Here is a 16,857-nt window from a genome sequence, read left to right on the forward strand (position 1 = left end):
AAAAAAAAAAGCTGAAATTGTCAACTCCCCCTGTGAATAGAGTGGAGGAACAAGCAGAATATTCAAGGCTAGGTTCTGATCCAAGCTACATAGCTACATATCTGAGGTAGATTGATTTAATAGTAATTTCAGGTTGTAAAGGAAATCTTGATGAGAGCTTTAGGCTTCCTATCAACATAGCAACATATCACATAACATAACATAACATATCAAGTCTAAAAGAATCAATTTTCCTGTTTTTTGTTTGCACACTTTAGTGTTCTTTTCCACTTGTCAGGAACAATACAGTAACATGAGCTTAACAGAACCCCTTAATAAGGACCTATGAGTTTAAAGCCTTATATCATTGAATGCACCTGAGTCATATATTAATCAACCACGTTAATGGGATAGCATCATCTCAGTGCTGTAAGAGCATCACTTAATGGTGTTTAGGGAACATCAAACAGTGAAAGATAGGAGTTGTGGGATTGATGCTGTTGCAAAAATAAGTATGTAGTAGGACTGGTAGATTATTAAAAACTCTGTGGTTTAAGTTAGCATGTCAGAACAATGCAAGTCTAATATTTTATTATCCTACACAGATGGAAGGCCAAGAGCAAAAGCAATAGATGAACTAAGGGACAGAATTTTGCCCCCATTCTAAAGCTTGACCTCTAAATCATGCTATTACTGTTAGCATGAATGAGGTGACCCACAATAACTGGATTTGCATGCCTTTGACCTATGCAAAACTCACAGAAGTATTATTTGCCTTAAAATTCCCTCTGTACTTTCAACATTATCATATTACTTTACTTTTGCTGTGGAAAAACAACTTGCTCCAGTATGTATCTAGTGGGCTCAGACGCAAAAATGCAAGGACTGGATTAAAGGATTTAGTCCTAAAATTCTCCTTTTTATACATCTCTGCATTTCAGCAGAAACTTATGGATAATTCAGGATATAGTGAACAAAAGAACTACTAAGTGACTGTTACAGAATAAGAATGCTCCTAAATGTACTTCAAGACCCCAAGACTGAATGGTACCTGCTAAATCCCTTGCATCATCAAGTATACTCCTGTGACATTATCTTGCACTTTATGGTACTTAGTGCTCCACATTAAGACATCTTGGGGCCATCTGCATAATTAGCAGAAAATTAAAAGGGGAGAACCTGTAGTTTGTGTTATAGAAAATATATTGACAGAGCTCAAGAGCTGAAGGAAAAATATATCCTGTGCTGTAGCCCTATTTATTTATTTATTTGTTTATCTATTTTGGTAAAAAAAAAGAAGATTTTGAAAGTAAGATAACGAAACTTTGGATCATACACATTTATTGTGGACAGATGCTGAATTTCAGCCTCAAGACACTGCATCTGGTAGCTCATCACCTTGCATCTACTCCATTAAAAACTACCCCATGGACAAATCATGATCCTAAGAGTTAGTTGAAAGTAACCTCAAACCTTTCACCCTTTTTGTACTCACAAAGTAATCTAAACCCAGCACATTAAGAGAGACATCAAACAGTTCCCCACTGATTTTTGTAGGTGCAACTTCTGAGTCTCTCACTTCCAACTTTAGAGATAAGCCATGCAAAGACTTCATTCTGGCCTTTTGCCCCCAAAAGAGTTTTTACTGAAATGTGTGTTGCTGTAGAAAGATAAACGGTCAGAGTTACAGAAATCAATACGGCAAAATTCAATAAATAACAACAAACATATACTGGACAAAACCTAAACTTTTACTATGAAAGAAGTTGTTTTACTACCCTATGCTTCTACAACACAGACACTTCTTTTATACATTTATGTTCATAAAGAATACAACATCTTTCTCATTTTAGACCCAGGCAAAATGTGAGACATACATTCTACTGCCTTCCTCAGAAGCTCCTCAGATCAGTTTAAGAGCTTTTTGGAATCAGAACCAAAAACTCAAATGATATTAAACTGCATCACACATATAAATTTAGATCTCAAATTCACTTTAAACTATGGATCCAAGCTACAAAATGCAGATCCAGATCTCATTAGCCTCAAGGTCTGCAGCTATCTGAATCTGACATTTTGACTTGGAGCCGTTTCTGCCGTTTCTACTAGAAATCGGGAAAAAAGAAATTCATTTAGTCATTCCCAGCATGTTTTGCTTACGATTTTTTTCCTCTGTCCTTGCACTAAGAAGCCATTGAACCATCTGTAGTATTCAGATAATAATTTTCTTAGCTATAACTATATAATTCCACTAATGAGGGCTACTGGAGAGTCTGCTATCTTCCATTTCCAAAGACATTATTATAGTTTGATCTTTTGAATATGCAGGCATCACTCCACCTTCTAAATTTTGTTAAATGTCTGAGAGTATTTTTTAAAGAAATACTGTGCTGGAGTAATGTATATAAACATCAACTAGTATAGCTACCAAGAAATGTCATTTTAGAGACTGATTTTAGAGTCTGAAACTGTTTACAAGGGGAACAAAGATAGCTGTTTTGGCTATAAAAAAAATAATTGAAAGATACTCTGGAAAAGCTATTAAAAATGTTTTAAGGTTTTTCAATCTGATATTTAAAGATCATGCTTTTATTTTAAAAGCACAAATACAAATTATTTTCTATAAGAACTGAAGGAGTTAAATCCCATTTAAAAAGAAAGTACAGGTTTATGCATCTCCTGCATTTTTCCCGTGTAATAGGAAAACCCAAATAAAATTCCATTTACCCAACATATTTTTCCTTTTCTCAGCTGAGTCTGTGAACCAAAAGACCATCTATGGATCATGCTCATCCAAAAAGGTAGCATTACGAATCACAATAAGATCAGTCTGAGTGATTTTCCAGAAGGCCAGACTTCAGTTTGTGGAAACCCCTAAGAATCCAGTCTGATTTTGGACCACAAGACCAAGATAAGAATTCATTTAGTAGCTGGAAAATCTTCATGTCTAGTCCTCACATTGGCCTTTCCAGCATTTGCACCGTGCTCCTTCTGCAGAATTCAGTTTGTAGCCCCCCCCCCGCCTGAAGCACAGCCTTCACATAAGGGTCCTTGTTACAGCACTCTACGCTAAGTTCATGCTCACCGTCTTCTAAAAGAAAAATTATATGTTACATGCAAGAGATTCCTGATTCCTCTTCATTTTATGACCTGTGTGTGCACTCCACAAGCACGTTGCCTCTGCCATCAGCCTCTGCTGACACAGTAGCCTCTCCTTTCATGCCTGAAGTCCTCCAGCACAGAAGTGCCTTCTTAAATGGAGAGCGCATTTTGAAAATACATTCCACGGTTTGATTATGAAAAATGGTTATGAAAATAAAAGAATTCCTGTCGTTTTCTTGTATACAAGACTCCCCTTGCAAAAAATCAATCTGTGCCATTTTGGAACAGTATCACTAATGAAATTACCATAATCAAAAACTGCAAAGACATCGATTACACAAGGCTAGTGGCAGCGCTGAATGAGACTCTGACTCTACTGAAGATTTATAGAATCTGGCAAGGATTTCTTTCTCTGTCATCAAATAATCACAGTGCAAAGATTCTCAACTATTAGCAGATGATAAATCCAAGGTCATGGTTCTGCAAGACACTACCCTCTAATAACATTACAAAAATGCTACGCTCTCCAGACCCAAACCACCAAACTAAAACAAACTTGTTCTGCCAGTTCAAATTTGTTAAAAAAGTCATCCTGTTACACTTCTTGCCAGATCATCTATCTTCTACTCTACAACCAGCATGAAGCACAAAGCTGGCAACAAATTGTGTGTTATTTTAACAGAAGTAACACTAATTACAGCTTTGTGATGGATCCAGACCAAATCTTTAAAGTAAGATGATTCAGTGGTGCTCGCAGCCACTATGGATGAACTTGGAACTATGACCTCACTGACTTGACTGAGATGATGTGGGATGTAGTAGAACACATAAAATCATACTTGGATTATGCCCAAACCACTCTGTAACTTCATCCATGAAGGAACATGAATCAGTGATCTTTCTAAGCAATTCAGTCATGAAATTGCATATGTGAATAAACTCGTACTTCATTTTCATATGCATTTCCTAGAGTCACCTGTCAGGTGCCTGATTGCTTAATTGAACAGTATCAGTAAATGTGCACGCAATTATATATGCAATGTTTTTGCCCAGAACACTTAAAAACTTTACAGATTGAACCTGTTTCGCTGTTCTTAGAAATTCACAGGTCCAAACTGTTTAATTAAGTGTTCCTTACTTTTCACAAATTTTCATTCTGAGCGCCCACAATGATTTGTATAGCTGAGACCTGTAAGCCCCACGTTTTCCATGTGCCATGGAAACAGCTCTTAACAGTAAGAGCTGTATCTTGGTAACCCTAACTTAAAACCAATTCACATTAAATGGACTCACTTGAAGGACCAGGGCAAAGAAAATAAAATGAAACAAATAATTAAGAGGATGCTGCGTTAAATGGAATCCAAGAGGTATTTTCCATCTTCAATGGCTAAGAGTTACTTTCTCTTTTTTTTTTTTTTCTCCAAGAAGATCAGAGATAATAAAAAACCTCCAAAGACCTTGCTCTCTAGCTAATGTCCAAGATGGTCTTTGTTTGCGTAGAAACAACGTACAATGATATAAAAATAGGCTTAAATTAGCATATTGCCAAACTGGTCTACTGTAACGAGTTCTTTGAAGTCTGGCATGCTGACTGATTCCCCACAGGAAGTTGAGTACTCCGAAAACAATTAGGAACAAAAAAGGGGCGGGTGAGGGGGGAGAAGAAAGGGAGCCGCAAGTACAGTAGTTAAATTAAGCAAAGTGAGCCTTGGAATAGTCAAGGGACTAAACAAGCCATCGAATCACTTAATAACAGCACTTCTTTAACTGTGTAGATAGAAAACACCAACTAGATTTTTAGAAACTGAGACATTAAGGCTTGAAAAAGCAGAATGACAGAAGTTTAAATTAAATAAATGAAAATTACTTCAGAATATAATAGAAGGTAATAAGGCACCCAAACTGCCAGTAGTTATAGTAGCTAATCCTGTGTTCTAAAATTGATCCTAATGTAAAAGCATTGTGCAATTTAAAAGTAATAAACATAATAATCCCTGCCATTTTACATAATAAATAAATCTTAACTACATTTCCCATTTGTATAAAGCCTTGTGAAATGATGGTTTTGGTTGTTAAAAAATCCAAACGTTTGTTTCACAAGGATATTATAGTGATGCAGTGGAATGCACTTCAAAAGGGAAGGTTAAAATATATTTTATAGGCAGCACTGAGTAAACATAAGTATATCTGAAAAACTGCACACACCACACAAAGAAAGACCTTTCAGATTATACAATAAACATTTTACACTATGGAATACATTCTCTATTACATTTTGTCTATACTGAAATGCATAATCACATATAGAAAGATGGTTACTATTATTATTAAAATTACAGTAGCATGCAAGGAAACTACTGTACACTCAACAGAGTTATCTGTCTCAAAGATCCTGTAATGAATATTAGCAAAGCAGGTAGAGGTTTAACAATCTTTGTTTAACCAAAAAGGGCCGAGCTGCTGTGAAGGTCAAAGGCTAACTCCAACTAAGCAATGGAAGTCTAAGTAACTCATGGTTTCTAAATCAGGCCCCAAATTACCAGTCTAAGGGAAAAAAAAAAAAAAAAAAAAAAAAAAAGGCTGTGGTTCTGTGGTTCAGGTGGGAAGTGAACTTACATTCTCATTTTCCCTATGAATGGTTTAGCACAAATTCATGAGAAATAAGCTCTGTTCCTTTGGACCTTCCATTTACCAGCCTCCTCAAGAGATACTCCCTTACATCCGTGCTATGGCTCTCTGGATGCATTACAAAGAGTGTAGTTCTCTGTCTCATGGCAACACACCTCAAACATTTAAGATATGGACTTAGGTCCTAAAAACTTCACTGGCTTTTCTCCTGTCCACTTTTTGCCTGCTCTTTCACACACACTCAGTGGCACCTCTGTAGTTTGGGCAACCTCATGACAAGGTTTAGACAAGGTTATACAATTTTTTAAAAATTCTGGTGGTTTCTGTTTCTGAAACAAGGTTTCTGTTTGGCAAGAAAGGCTGTGGAATCTTCATCCTTGGAGGAATTTATGCCTGGATCTGCTTTGAGCAGGGGGTTACCCTATATGATCTCCAGAGGTTCCTTCCAGTCCAAATTATTTTATGATTCTATGTTATGTTCTTTTTACTTCAGGTGCCTTCCTTGACATGCTAAAAAATTCATTCTTTCCAACCCCCCAACATTGCTTATCTGACAGAAAATAGTCCAGATTTCCATCAAGGTGTAAAGGAGAACTATAAAAGTTAACTAGGTATTTCTACAGAGCATGTTTGCTAATAATATGCATCTCACAGACTTCCTAATTATTTCTAAAGTCATAAAGAGAAAGACAGGTCTTTCATTATTTGTTCTCCTGGAATTCAAAGGCCATATGATATGTAAGAACTCCAGTACTGACACTGTAGGACAAGCCAGAAGACCCATGCTGACCTCAACGTCCCAACGAATCACCTTTATTGTACAGTAAATGTTCTTTGAGAATGTGTTATTACGGATGCCACTATAGAAGATCAGTCAGCATTATCCTGTCAGAATAGGAGCTTTGAGAAAATCCAGCTGCCTTGAATACTGATTTATGTTATTGCACTCCCACATTTAGTAACCAAGGAAAAGCTGGAGTGGTTGATACTGACAGTCACACTTTTGGCCAAAGTAAAATACACCAGAATGAATAATTTTAAGTGAGAGATTTACAGAATTCTCTCAGAAGAGGCTTGTGTCTTGCTATGTTTTGGTTCCTATCTGGACTATCTGATTACTACTACTTGACTTTAAAGCATCAGCATGATAAAATGAAACAAAACTAAGTAGTACTGCTCTGCGAGTAAAAAACTGTGATCTAGGAAAGCTAGGTGAAAGGAAAGCCTGTTCAAGATGAGGCTGAAGATTGAATCTTGATGTATTCTGCATGGCATTCTATTCAAACTTTTCATGGTTACATATATTATTAACATTTTCCATTTTGAAAAGTGTCTTCTAACTTTCATGCCTTACCTCAATATTATTTAGTCACCTCATGCCAGCTTTTTCTGCAGCAACTTGGGCATTCACCACAAACAATTACTAGGTTGGGAGAAAGGAATAAGGTGTGTTCTAGCCATGGCTCCAGGAGGTTTGGTGGAAATCTGAAAACGAAACATCTAACAGACTAGCACTAGTTTAAAAGCCATCACATGAATGTCACTACATCTTCTTCAATCTTAAAAATCACCTCAGCTGGAACTTAGACAGTATGAAACATCAGCATTTGTTCACCACCATTCTTTTTACTGATTGTTCACATTCATTATTTCTTTTTCTTTAATATTATGAATTAATATTACACTACCACCTATAGCAACAAATTAAAATTGCAGCTTCCATCATAAATATGACCTTGTTTTGCTAGGTTCTGTACAAATCTCTGTGATAATAAAATACAGTTCCTTGCCTAAGGTGGCAAGAGTAAAAGTGACAGAAACAAAATCAAAGGAAAATAAGGTGGCTCAAATTGTCATAAGTCACAGTAGAGTAACATTCCTGATTCCAACTCCAAGGTACCACATTTACTTTTTTCTCTGTCATTTGGCCTTTTCTCAGTATGTCTCTTCTCTTCTTACATTATGGTAGAACACTTACCTCATATTTGACAGTGTGAAAGCACATGCATTTTATCTACAGTTCAGTCAAGTTCTAAACAGGTGATTCTAGTAACTAGTACTTTATTAAGCTATATTTCCTTTATTAATGGGAGCTTGGAGATTGGAAACACAGGAAATTGGAAAACAGGAATTGGAAAACACAGGAGAATGGAAAACAGGGATTGGCGTTGGGTCCAGTCTTGTTCAACATCTTCATCAGTGACCTGGATAAAGGGATGAAATCCACCCTTAGCAAGTTTGCTGATGATACAAAGGTGAGAGGAGTTGCTGACACATCAGAATCTGTGCTACAATTCAATAAGACTTGGACAGACTGGAGAGTTGGACAGGAGAAACATAATGAGGTTTAACAAGAGCAAGTGTAGATTCTCTCATCTGTGGAGAAATAACCATGTCTATCAGTAAAGATTAGGGGACAACCTTTTGGAGGCAAGCTGTGCAGAGAAGGACCTGGGTGTTCTGGTAGACAATAGGATCATCATGAACCAGCAGTATGCCCTTGTGACCCAGAAGGCCATTGGTATCCTTGGATGCATTAAAAAGAGAGCGGTCAGCAAGTTGAGGTGATCCTCTACCTCTACTTCACCCTCGTGAAGCCACGTTTAGAATACTGTGTCCATTTCCAGGCTCCTCAGTTCAAAAAAGACAGGGATCTCCTAGAGAGAGCCCAGTGGAAGGCCACAAAGATGATAAAGGGCTTGGAGCATCTCAGTTTGAGGAAAGGATGAGCAGCCTACTTGTGCAACCTATGGTAAGGAACCTCCTTCAACAGGGGGGTTGGACTTGAGGATCTCTTGAGGTCCATTCCAACACCTGCAATTCTGTAACTCTGTCATAATACATGACTTAGTAAAAAAAAAAAAAAAACAAAAAAACCAATATGAATGAAATATAGCCTTTTAGTGCTCCAGTTATAGCTCTTAGTTTATATGAGCTGAAGCAAGCAATTGTAACTCTTTGTCTGAGATACCTAGCTGTTTTGCAATCAGATTCTCACTGTATTAAGGTCCTGATAATGAAACCAACTTGTCAGCATTTGGTGCTTCTCTAATGGAACCATATAGCTCATCTACATATCTGGGCTAGGTAAAATCAAATGGCTGTAAAACAAGGGTCCTCATTCAATAGGGCTTTTTTTGTTCACTGAACTTATTTATTGTTCTACTGGAAAGAAAGAAAAAAAAAAGAAAAAAAGGCAAAAATGAAAAAAAAAATCAAAACAGTTTCACTTTGTATGCATTCCTGGTCAACACTAAACATCCTTCTGGGTAGCATGTGAAAATATAGGAGAGTTTAAATGCTCTATTTGAAAGAAGAAAAATATATCTTTTAAGCAATCAAGTTTAACTGTGAGATCTAAAAATATCTGTTCCATATGTTCAAGTCAGAACTAAAGTAATATTAAGTATGTACAAGAAAGTTCAGGTAGTAAGAGCAAATGATTAAAATAAAAGTCCCTTGGGTCAAAATGCAAAAGTAGTAGACATAGATAAAGCACCAGGGGAAGAAGATAAAATACAAACAGGATGTGCTGTGGTGTCCGAATGAGACACATTACTAAAAAAAGCATTGCATCATTAAACACTCCATCAACTAGTTCTGCCAGAGCTGCAATGGACCCTCTGTTGCCCACACCAAGTTCACTGACAGCACAGAGACTTTGGAGAATATGATAACCTCACATCACTCTCCAATATGTTTGCTAGTCTCACTTCAATACTTCTAAACAGATGAGGGAGAAAGTTTATACCTCAGTTTAAAGAGAAGCAATAGTTATACTAACACCTGAGAAACTATTTCAGTTGTGTGATGGATCTCTTATTATATGACTGAGACTAGCATTGCGATCTCAATTTCGTCAGTCAGTCACTGATTTTCAGTTAATGTCAAATCTGTTGTCCACCAGTTCTGTCGCATTTATGAAAGGTACTTGGGTAGATCTCTAGGTGTCACCTAGAGTTCTGGGTAGAAAACATCCTGAAGGTATTTAAGTATCCCATATCTGACCTGACCACCGTGCTCACAATAAAGTGCTGAATGCCATCAATCCACGCTGCAATCCTTGATCCTAGGTGCCCCTAACGATGAACCCTCCCTGGTCTCCATAGCATTCTGCAGCACCCAACCCATTGTCTGACTGAACACAGACCTTTCTGAGCTACTCCAGACTTCAATTTTAAGCAGCTGCGTAGAAGTTAGAAGTAAGTTAGAACTAAGACAGAACTGTTCATATGGGGTGGTTCTAGATGACAGATAAGTTTAAATAAGGACAGCTAAATGTATAGAATATCTATTGTGTCTGTTGTAAAAATAATTGTAATGTTTTACAAAATAACATCTTGATTCCTCTATTCAGAGAAATACTATGTATTGATTTTTTTGTTGTTCAATTTGTTTCAGAAAGGGTTTTTAAAATGTTTATTCAGATCTTACAATTCTATTCAATTTTTTAAATGACTATTTTTTTGGTTGCTAAAAAATCTCACTCAGTTTATCTATTCCATGCTGCCAAGCATGAAAATTTTCAGGGAAAAAAAAACCCACAAAATATTAGTAACTGAAAGTTTAAAGAAAAAATAACTCCTATTCTTACTTTGTGAAATACACAAAGAAAATGTAGATTATTTACTTTTTGTTCTTTGTACTTATTCATATTTACTCATTTATTTCCATGCCAGTGAAGTAGCAAGTACTTCTTTTAGCATGGTTTATACTTTTACACACAAACATACATGCGCACATATGAGGGAAAAAAATTAAAAAAAAAATTAAATGGCAAACAATGAATGAGAAAAATACACTTAAAAAAGGCTCCTCTTGATTGCAAATCCCCAGAAAATGGCAAAAGGACTCGAGGACATGAAACTCATATTAGCCTGTTTGTTTTTAATTGACTAGATTTCAAGTTGACAGTGTCCCCTTTTAGCACTGTTCAGAACAAAACAGCGCCACATGGCCAGCAGGATCCATTTTAAAGTGGTGCTCTCTTATGTTCCCTGCTGAGGATTGCACCATATGAGCCATCAGTAACGCCAAGTCAAAGGCCAACCATCAATACAGCTCTTGCTGGGATCAAGAATAAGTAAACAATGGACCAGCCACTTCTAGAGGTAGTTATAGCGGAGTTAAACGTGAAGTAAGGTGGCAACTGACAGTTTTGGTTTGTTTTTGTTTTTTTCCTGATATTTTGCAATACAATATTTTATCTATTGCTTGCAGTAAATATTCTAGTACAGACTCACACATACTCTAAATACTCATAAATACTCTAATACAGACACAGTGCATATACTTCATTAAATGAAGGGAATATGATTGAGACTACTTGTCGAGGCAAAAAGCCTGTGAAAATCAGTGGGAATCTTTTCATTGAATCACTGGTCTCTGAATCAGTTCTGTAGCCAATATGTTGTTACCCAGATATCATGGTGATGAGAATTTAGAAGTAACATACAGATGTGTGCTTACTCATTACATTCACTCATAAAAGTATATTTTTATTTAGCAGAGGTCAATGCATTTGGGCTAAGCTTCTCTTTCTAGATGCACACATGCCTAGAGTTAAAAACTCCTACAATAGAAGTTCACTGAAAACAGGCTATTAATTCAAAGACCCATCTGATTTAACAGGGTTTGCTGCTTTTCTTCATGCTCCTTACATTCCAGCTACAGGACGGTTTAAGCTTTTTGTCGGAAGGATTCACTTCTGTGTATGCAGGAGTGGTTTCCTTAAATCCCACTAACCTCATCTTGCAGGTTTCTCTGTAACTCTTGCATACATAAGACTTAATTGAACAAATTAAGAAAATCATATAAACCACCTTGCAAGGACATACTTTGTCTAATCCTAACCAACTCACCTAACAATTGTCATCCATCTTTGTGTATGACTCATTCCAATTTGTCACATTACCATTCACAAGGATTTAAAAAGCTACAAAAGTAGGTGATGGACATCTGCTGCAGAGTATTATCTAACTTGCTCCATACTCCTGAGATCTGACTGTGCCTTTTGACAGCTTTCCAAGCATATTTCCCCATTTCTAGAATGAAATTGAACCTTTGCACTTTATTATTATTGTTCTCTTTCAGAAAAAAAAAAAAAAAAAAAAAAAAAGGTAATTGGGCATGAAAAGTTCAAATCCATTAAATAAAAACTCATTTAAAATATTTTACATCCGCCAAGCAAGGTCCCATTCATTATGCTGACACTGTACTCCACCTCTGTGCCAAGTTGATCACTCAAAAATGCCCCCCACCACTTCCCTGGCATTTGGTGTGACAAGTAAATCTGCTGTGTAGACGTTACTTTAGAGGGCATCCCAGTTTTGTATAAATAAAAGCAACATTTTGTTATAGCACCTTTCAATTCAAAGCTGAATTCTGTAACTATTGAGATGCTTTCAATAAAACTATTTGCATTGTGTGTGTCCTTTATTGGATATTGTGGCAGAACAGGTAACAGGGTTCTGTCAGCTCTATGTACATACCTTCTGAGTTTTGTTTCTGCTCCTTTACTTATGTTAAGTTTTTTTAACAGTCTCAGCCTTTCTCAGATTACCTTGCTGCTAAATTCTAAATACAAATCATAACATGTATTTACTTAAGGAAACCAATAGCAGGCAAATAAAAGTTAAATTGCACAGCTCCGTAGAAACCTCAATAGAAGAATTTAAACATTGCAGTCATTTGGCAGCATATTAATTGAAAAAGTAAAACAAAACAAAACAGTGTAATGCTTCAGCCATAGTTTAAATATAGAGTTTTCACAAAGGTCACTTTCCCCATAAAGGCTTTTTAGTAAAAAGAGATAGTAGTTAGCCTTAATAGTTCTTTAAAGCTAGCAAAATATTTTTCCCCTACAACTCAACCTGCCAGAGTTGTAGAACACAGCTACTTTATTCTTTACAAGCCCAGATCAGAATCCTAATAAAAAAGCCAAAGAGGGACATCTAGTGGTAACATGCATGAAATTAAGCAATAGCAGGAGGAAAAACCTAATGCCATGACTACGGATCTCAGAGAATAGTTTGTTTCTTATCAGCAATGAAGAAAGGATTAAGAGAACACTGAAATGAAATACTAATTATAAGCCCTGACCATTCTATTATTTTCTAACATACAAAAACTTAATAATGGCTATATACTTAGCACTAAACTCCACCTTGGCAAGCTAGAAAGACGAAGCAAAACAGGAGAGCTAAGAATCGCTTATTTAAGTAAGTTTAATTTGTTTTAAGAAAACCAAATTACTCAAAATGAACTAATTATAAATGAAAAGGTCTTAAAGAAACATCTCTGTCACAGAATTCCAGACAGAAAGAAAGAAGCTGCACTCAGTCTTTCACGAGCAGAACAATCTCATGAAAAATTAAGACCAGGAAAACTAATTTCATTTACCTTGAAAGTCTACAGGTATATCAAACTGCACTAAAGGGCTGACCATTAACAGAAACTAAAACTAAATTCCAGTTTAACAGAATTTCCAAAAGCTCACCAAATGAGCAAACAATGAGATCCAGTTCTAAAAGTGAACATTTTATCACAATCATCATGAAGTGCTCATGGAACATTAGTGAAATAAGCCATCTGTCAGCTAGCAAGGCAGGTCAGTAGTACTAAACTCTTCCCAAACAGACAAGATGAGATGAACAGCAAACTCCAAGCTGCTGGAAAGAAAACAGTAGAGCTAAGTAGCACTAGCTGCAGAGTCCCAGTTAACATTAGCATAAAAGATCACCCGAATTTGTAACAAACTAGATCTTTCTTACAAAAACACCCTTTAAGCATACAGAAGAGACATTCACGTGAAGAGTACACATATTATAGAAGTAGGATATTCCCTTGAGATAACAGCTGGGATGAAAAAAAAGAAAAAAAGAGAACAGTTTATAGCTGGGCCTTCCACAGTGAAACAGATGTCTGAATTGAGAACAATGAACTTACTTAAAACCCATAATAAAACAATCTGCCAAATATCAGTATGCCTTAGGCATTAAAAGTACGCATATTTTGCTACAAACTAAGGACACTGGTGGTGATGAGGTGCAACTTTCTACACCGGCCTCTTCTGTGTCATGCTGGACAGCTGCTCCTTGTCAAAAATACAGCTTCTGAGTTGGACCACAATTACTTTCTTGTGAAAGATGCATGGTAAGCAACTTTGTGTTGTATGGCTGCAGACATGCACATTAAAATACAACTGCAAACTAGTTACAGAAAGCTGAGGTGTCACTTTCTATCAAAAGATGAAGCAGATGAACTTCTAGCTTTATAACAATGATATAGAGGTCTACTAGGTACCTGAAGAGTAATAAGTTTAACCTACCTTGAGCGCTTCTGTGACAATTCCACTTATACTGGTCCCTACAGTTCCTCTCTAAATTGAGGGTTACAGATATGAAGCACAGAAATTCTTTCAAGGAACATGGAGCAACCTACAGAGCTGAACTCTTTTTGTTCATCTCCTAGAAAAATGCACCCTTGCTTTGAAGGACTTTCCCGATTTTCCATGAATGTGTGACAGTCAAAAGGGAAACAAGATAAATTATCAAGCACACATCATATGTGAATTTCCATGAGAAAAAAAAATAAGAAATTATCTTTGCCAATGCTGTAGGAGTGCCATTAATATAAGGACAGTATTATAAGTTATTATTTGTAATTAACTGTCAACTCCTATCTCCTAAATGTGGTCTGCATGCCACACAGGCTCCTTAAGAGGCAGCTGGTTGAACAGAACTAGCTACTGAGTTTACCTAGCCAATGGGTCATATCCATTCTGATTTATGGTATTAACAATCCTCTTTGCAGCCATATACAATGACTAGATGTACAAGGAAAAACATCCTTAATCGTGAATTTATTTTAACTTGAGACAATAAGCCTATAAAATAGAACTGAAGAAGCAGAATGCTGCTTACCTCTCTGAAAACACCTATCCTATTTATCTTCAGTTAGTAGGCTACACTGAGTCTGCTACTTCATGCTGCACTGAGCTATCATAAAAATATCCCTCTCCTATCACTTTCTTTTTCTCCTCATTGTTTCTACAGGACTGCCACTACCTTCTAAATTTATTCTCCTCACTGGACAAGTAGTACCCATGAGGCAAACACTCCTCTTTTTTTTTCTTCTTCTTCTATTTTTTTTTTTTTTTTTTTAAAGACAGGCAGGCTACTTGGAACTCCCTCTTCTTATCCACTCTCAAAAGTCCACAAGAACAAGATGTAGAATAAAAGAAAGATGCTAACTGTCAGTGGTGATACGACTGGGATCCACCAGCAAAGAACTAGAGATGAAAGCATTTTGTTCCAGAGGTTATGTGGCCATTGCTAAAATAACATCCTTTAATGTACAAAAAAAAATGACTCTCAAATGCGTTTCCATGGCAAAGGAAGCAGCCACCTGGCACACAGGTCAAAATTTGGAAATACCATGTCAAGACGTGGAGGCTGACTACTTAATACAAGTCAGCCACCATTCCCCCATCCATATAGCATATACCTCAGTAGGCTTTGAAGAAAAGTGTGCCAGATATGTCATTTTCCACTCCACTCTTTTATAAGCATGCACTTCAGTAAGTTTCTCTCCAGGCCAGCAAGTGATGCCCTACCTCACAATGCTATTAGAATTTATGACATAGGATCACAGTTAGTTCATACATTGCATGTATTTGTGCAGAATACAGTCTTCTGTGTGCTTTTTCACCATAATATACTTTCCTAAGCCTGATTAAATAGTAATAACGTACAGAAAAAAACTAATGTTATAATTCACATTTTTCATACCTACTTTTAAAATAGTAGTATTTTTGTGGAAAGAGGCTCTAAATTCTTTTTGCTTTATTTTTACTTTTCCAAGAGCGAACAGCAAAAAAGAGCAGGATGCTTTGTAGGAGGAAAGCACCTGTGTAAGATATTTCATGTTCTTCCTCACATCACAATAATTTTATAACTGCCTTGATTAAAATAAATAAATAAATCCTGGTTTTAAAGACTAAATTTTGTGTGTATCTGTATTTCAGAGAGAAGCAAGTCAAAGAAAGAAGTGGATCGATGCCTGTTTCCTAATGTTTCTGACTAAAGATCACACACCATTCTGGAAGACATGCTGTAATTAAAACTAACCTCGGACCAAGGGCAGCCATTCCATGGCATATTTTCCACTAGAGGTCAGGCTGAAGGAGGTAATGATCTATTTTAGTTTCCAAAAATATCTGAGCAAGAGTTACTAAACAAGTTTGGGAAGTTCTAAAATCAGTATTTAATTAAAACCACTTTGTTTCACTTAAAGTGAATCACAAATATACATTTTTCTAAGTATCTATCAGCTGGAGCTATTTAATCATGAGTATTTTAATGTTTGTCAATACAACTTTTCACAGAGCATTTGATGTGCTCTGTGATCTCAGATGAGAGGACAAGGTTTGTACAGCAATGGAAAAGAGAAAGGTTTTTCTTAAACTTCAGCTTTGGAATGAAAAATATGTTAAAAAAAAAAACAGTTTGATTAATAACAGCCAATATTCTAATTACTTTGTAAAGGCTATTCTTTAAGTCTTTATCTTTTGCTTTTAGAAAGGATATGCATTACAAGCAATGTTCATCAAAAATCTAGACGGAATTAGCTTCTGCAAATAACTAGGAAGAAACATTGCTAAGCACAGAGCAATGCAGATTTCTGATGACTATAATATTTTTCAAAACTCCAAAGTGATTTACAAGCCTAAGCTTTTCTTTTCCTTTATTTTGATGATACACAATTTCAAAAGCACCAGACCACCTTCGTGAAGCAAGCACCCTGAAGGCAGTGTAGCTCAGACAGAGACTTTATTCCAGAAATTCAAGGAAACATCCTATGTATCATTTATAGTTTTAAACATCTGTTTTGTTATTACAGGACATGAAGCCATGCTCAGATGGCAAGTCCTATCTCAGAGCTCTTTGACAGTCACCAACCCTCTCAGCAAGTGGTTACAGCACATCTATCTGCAGACACAACCAAAAGGCAATAATTTCATTTAAAAAACACATAAGCATTCACTCACAGAGCTGAAATCTGTACCAAGGAGTTGCTCACATGTTCATACTTCTAAAAATGAAGCAGTCCATGTTCAGCACAGTGAGTGTATGCTCAGTGCTTTGT

Source organism: Tetrao urogallus, assembly GCF_951394365.1.
Source record: "Tetrao urogallus genome assembly, chromosome: 1".
Classification (NCBI taxonomy): Eukaryota; Metazoa; Chordata; class Aves; order Galliformes; family Phasianidae; genus Tetrao; species Tetrao urogallus.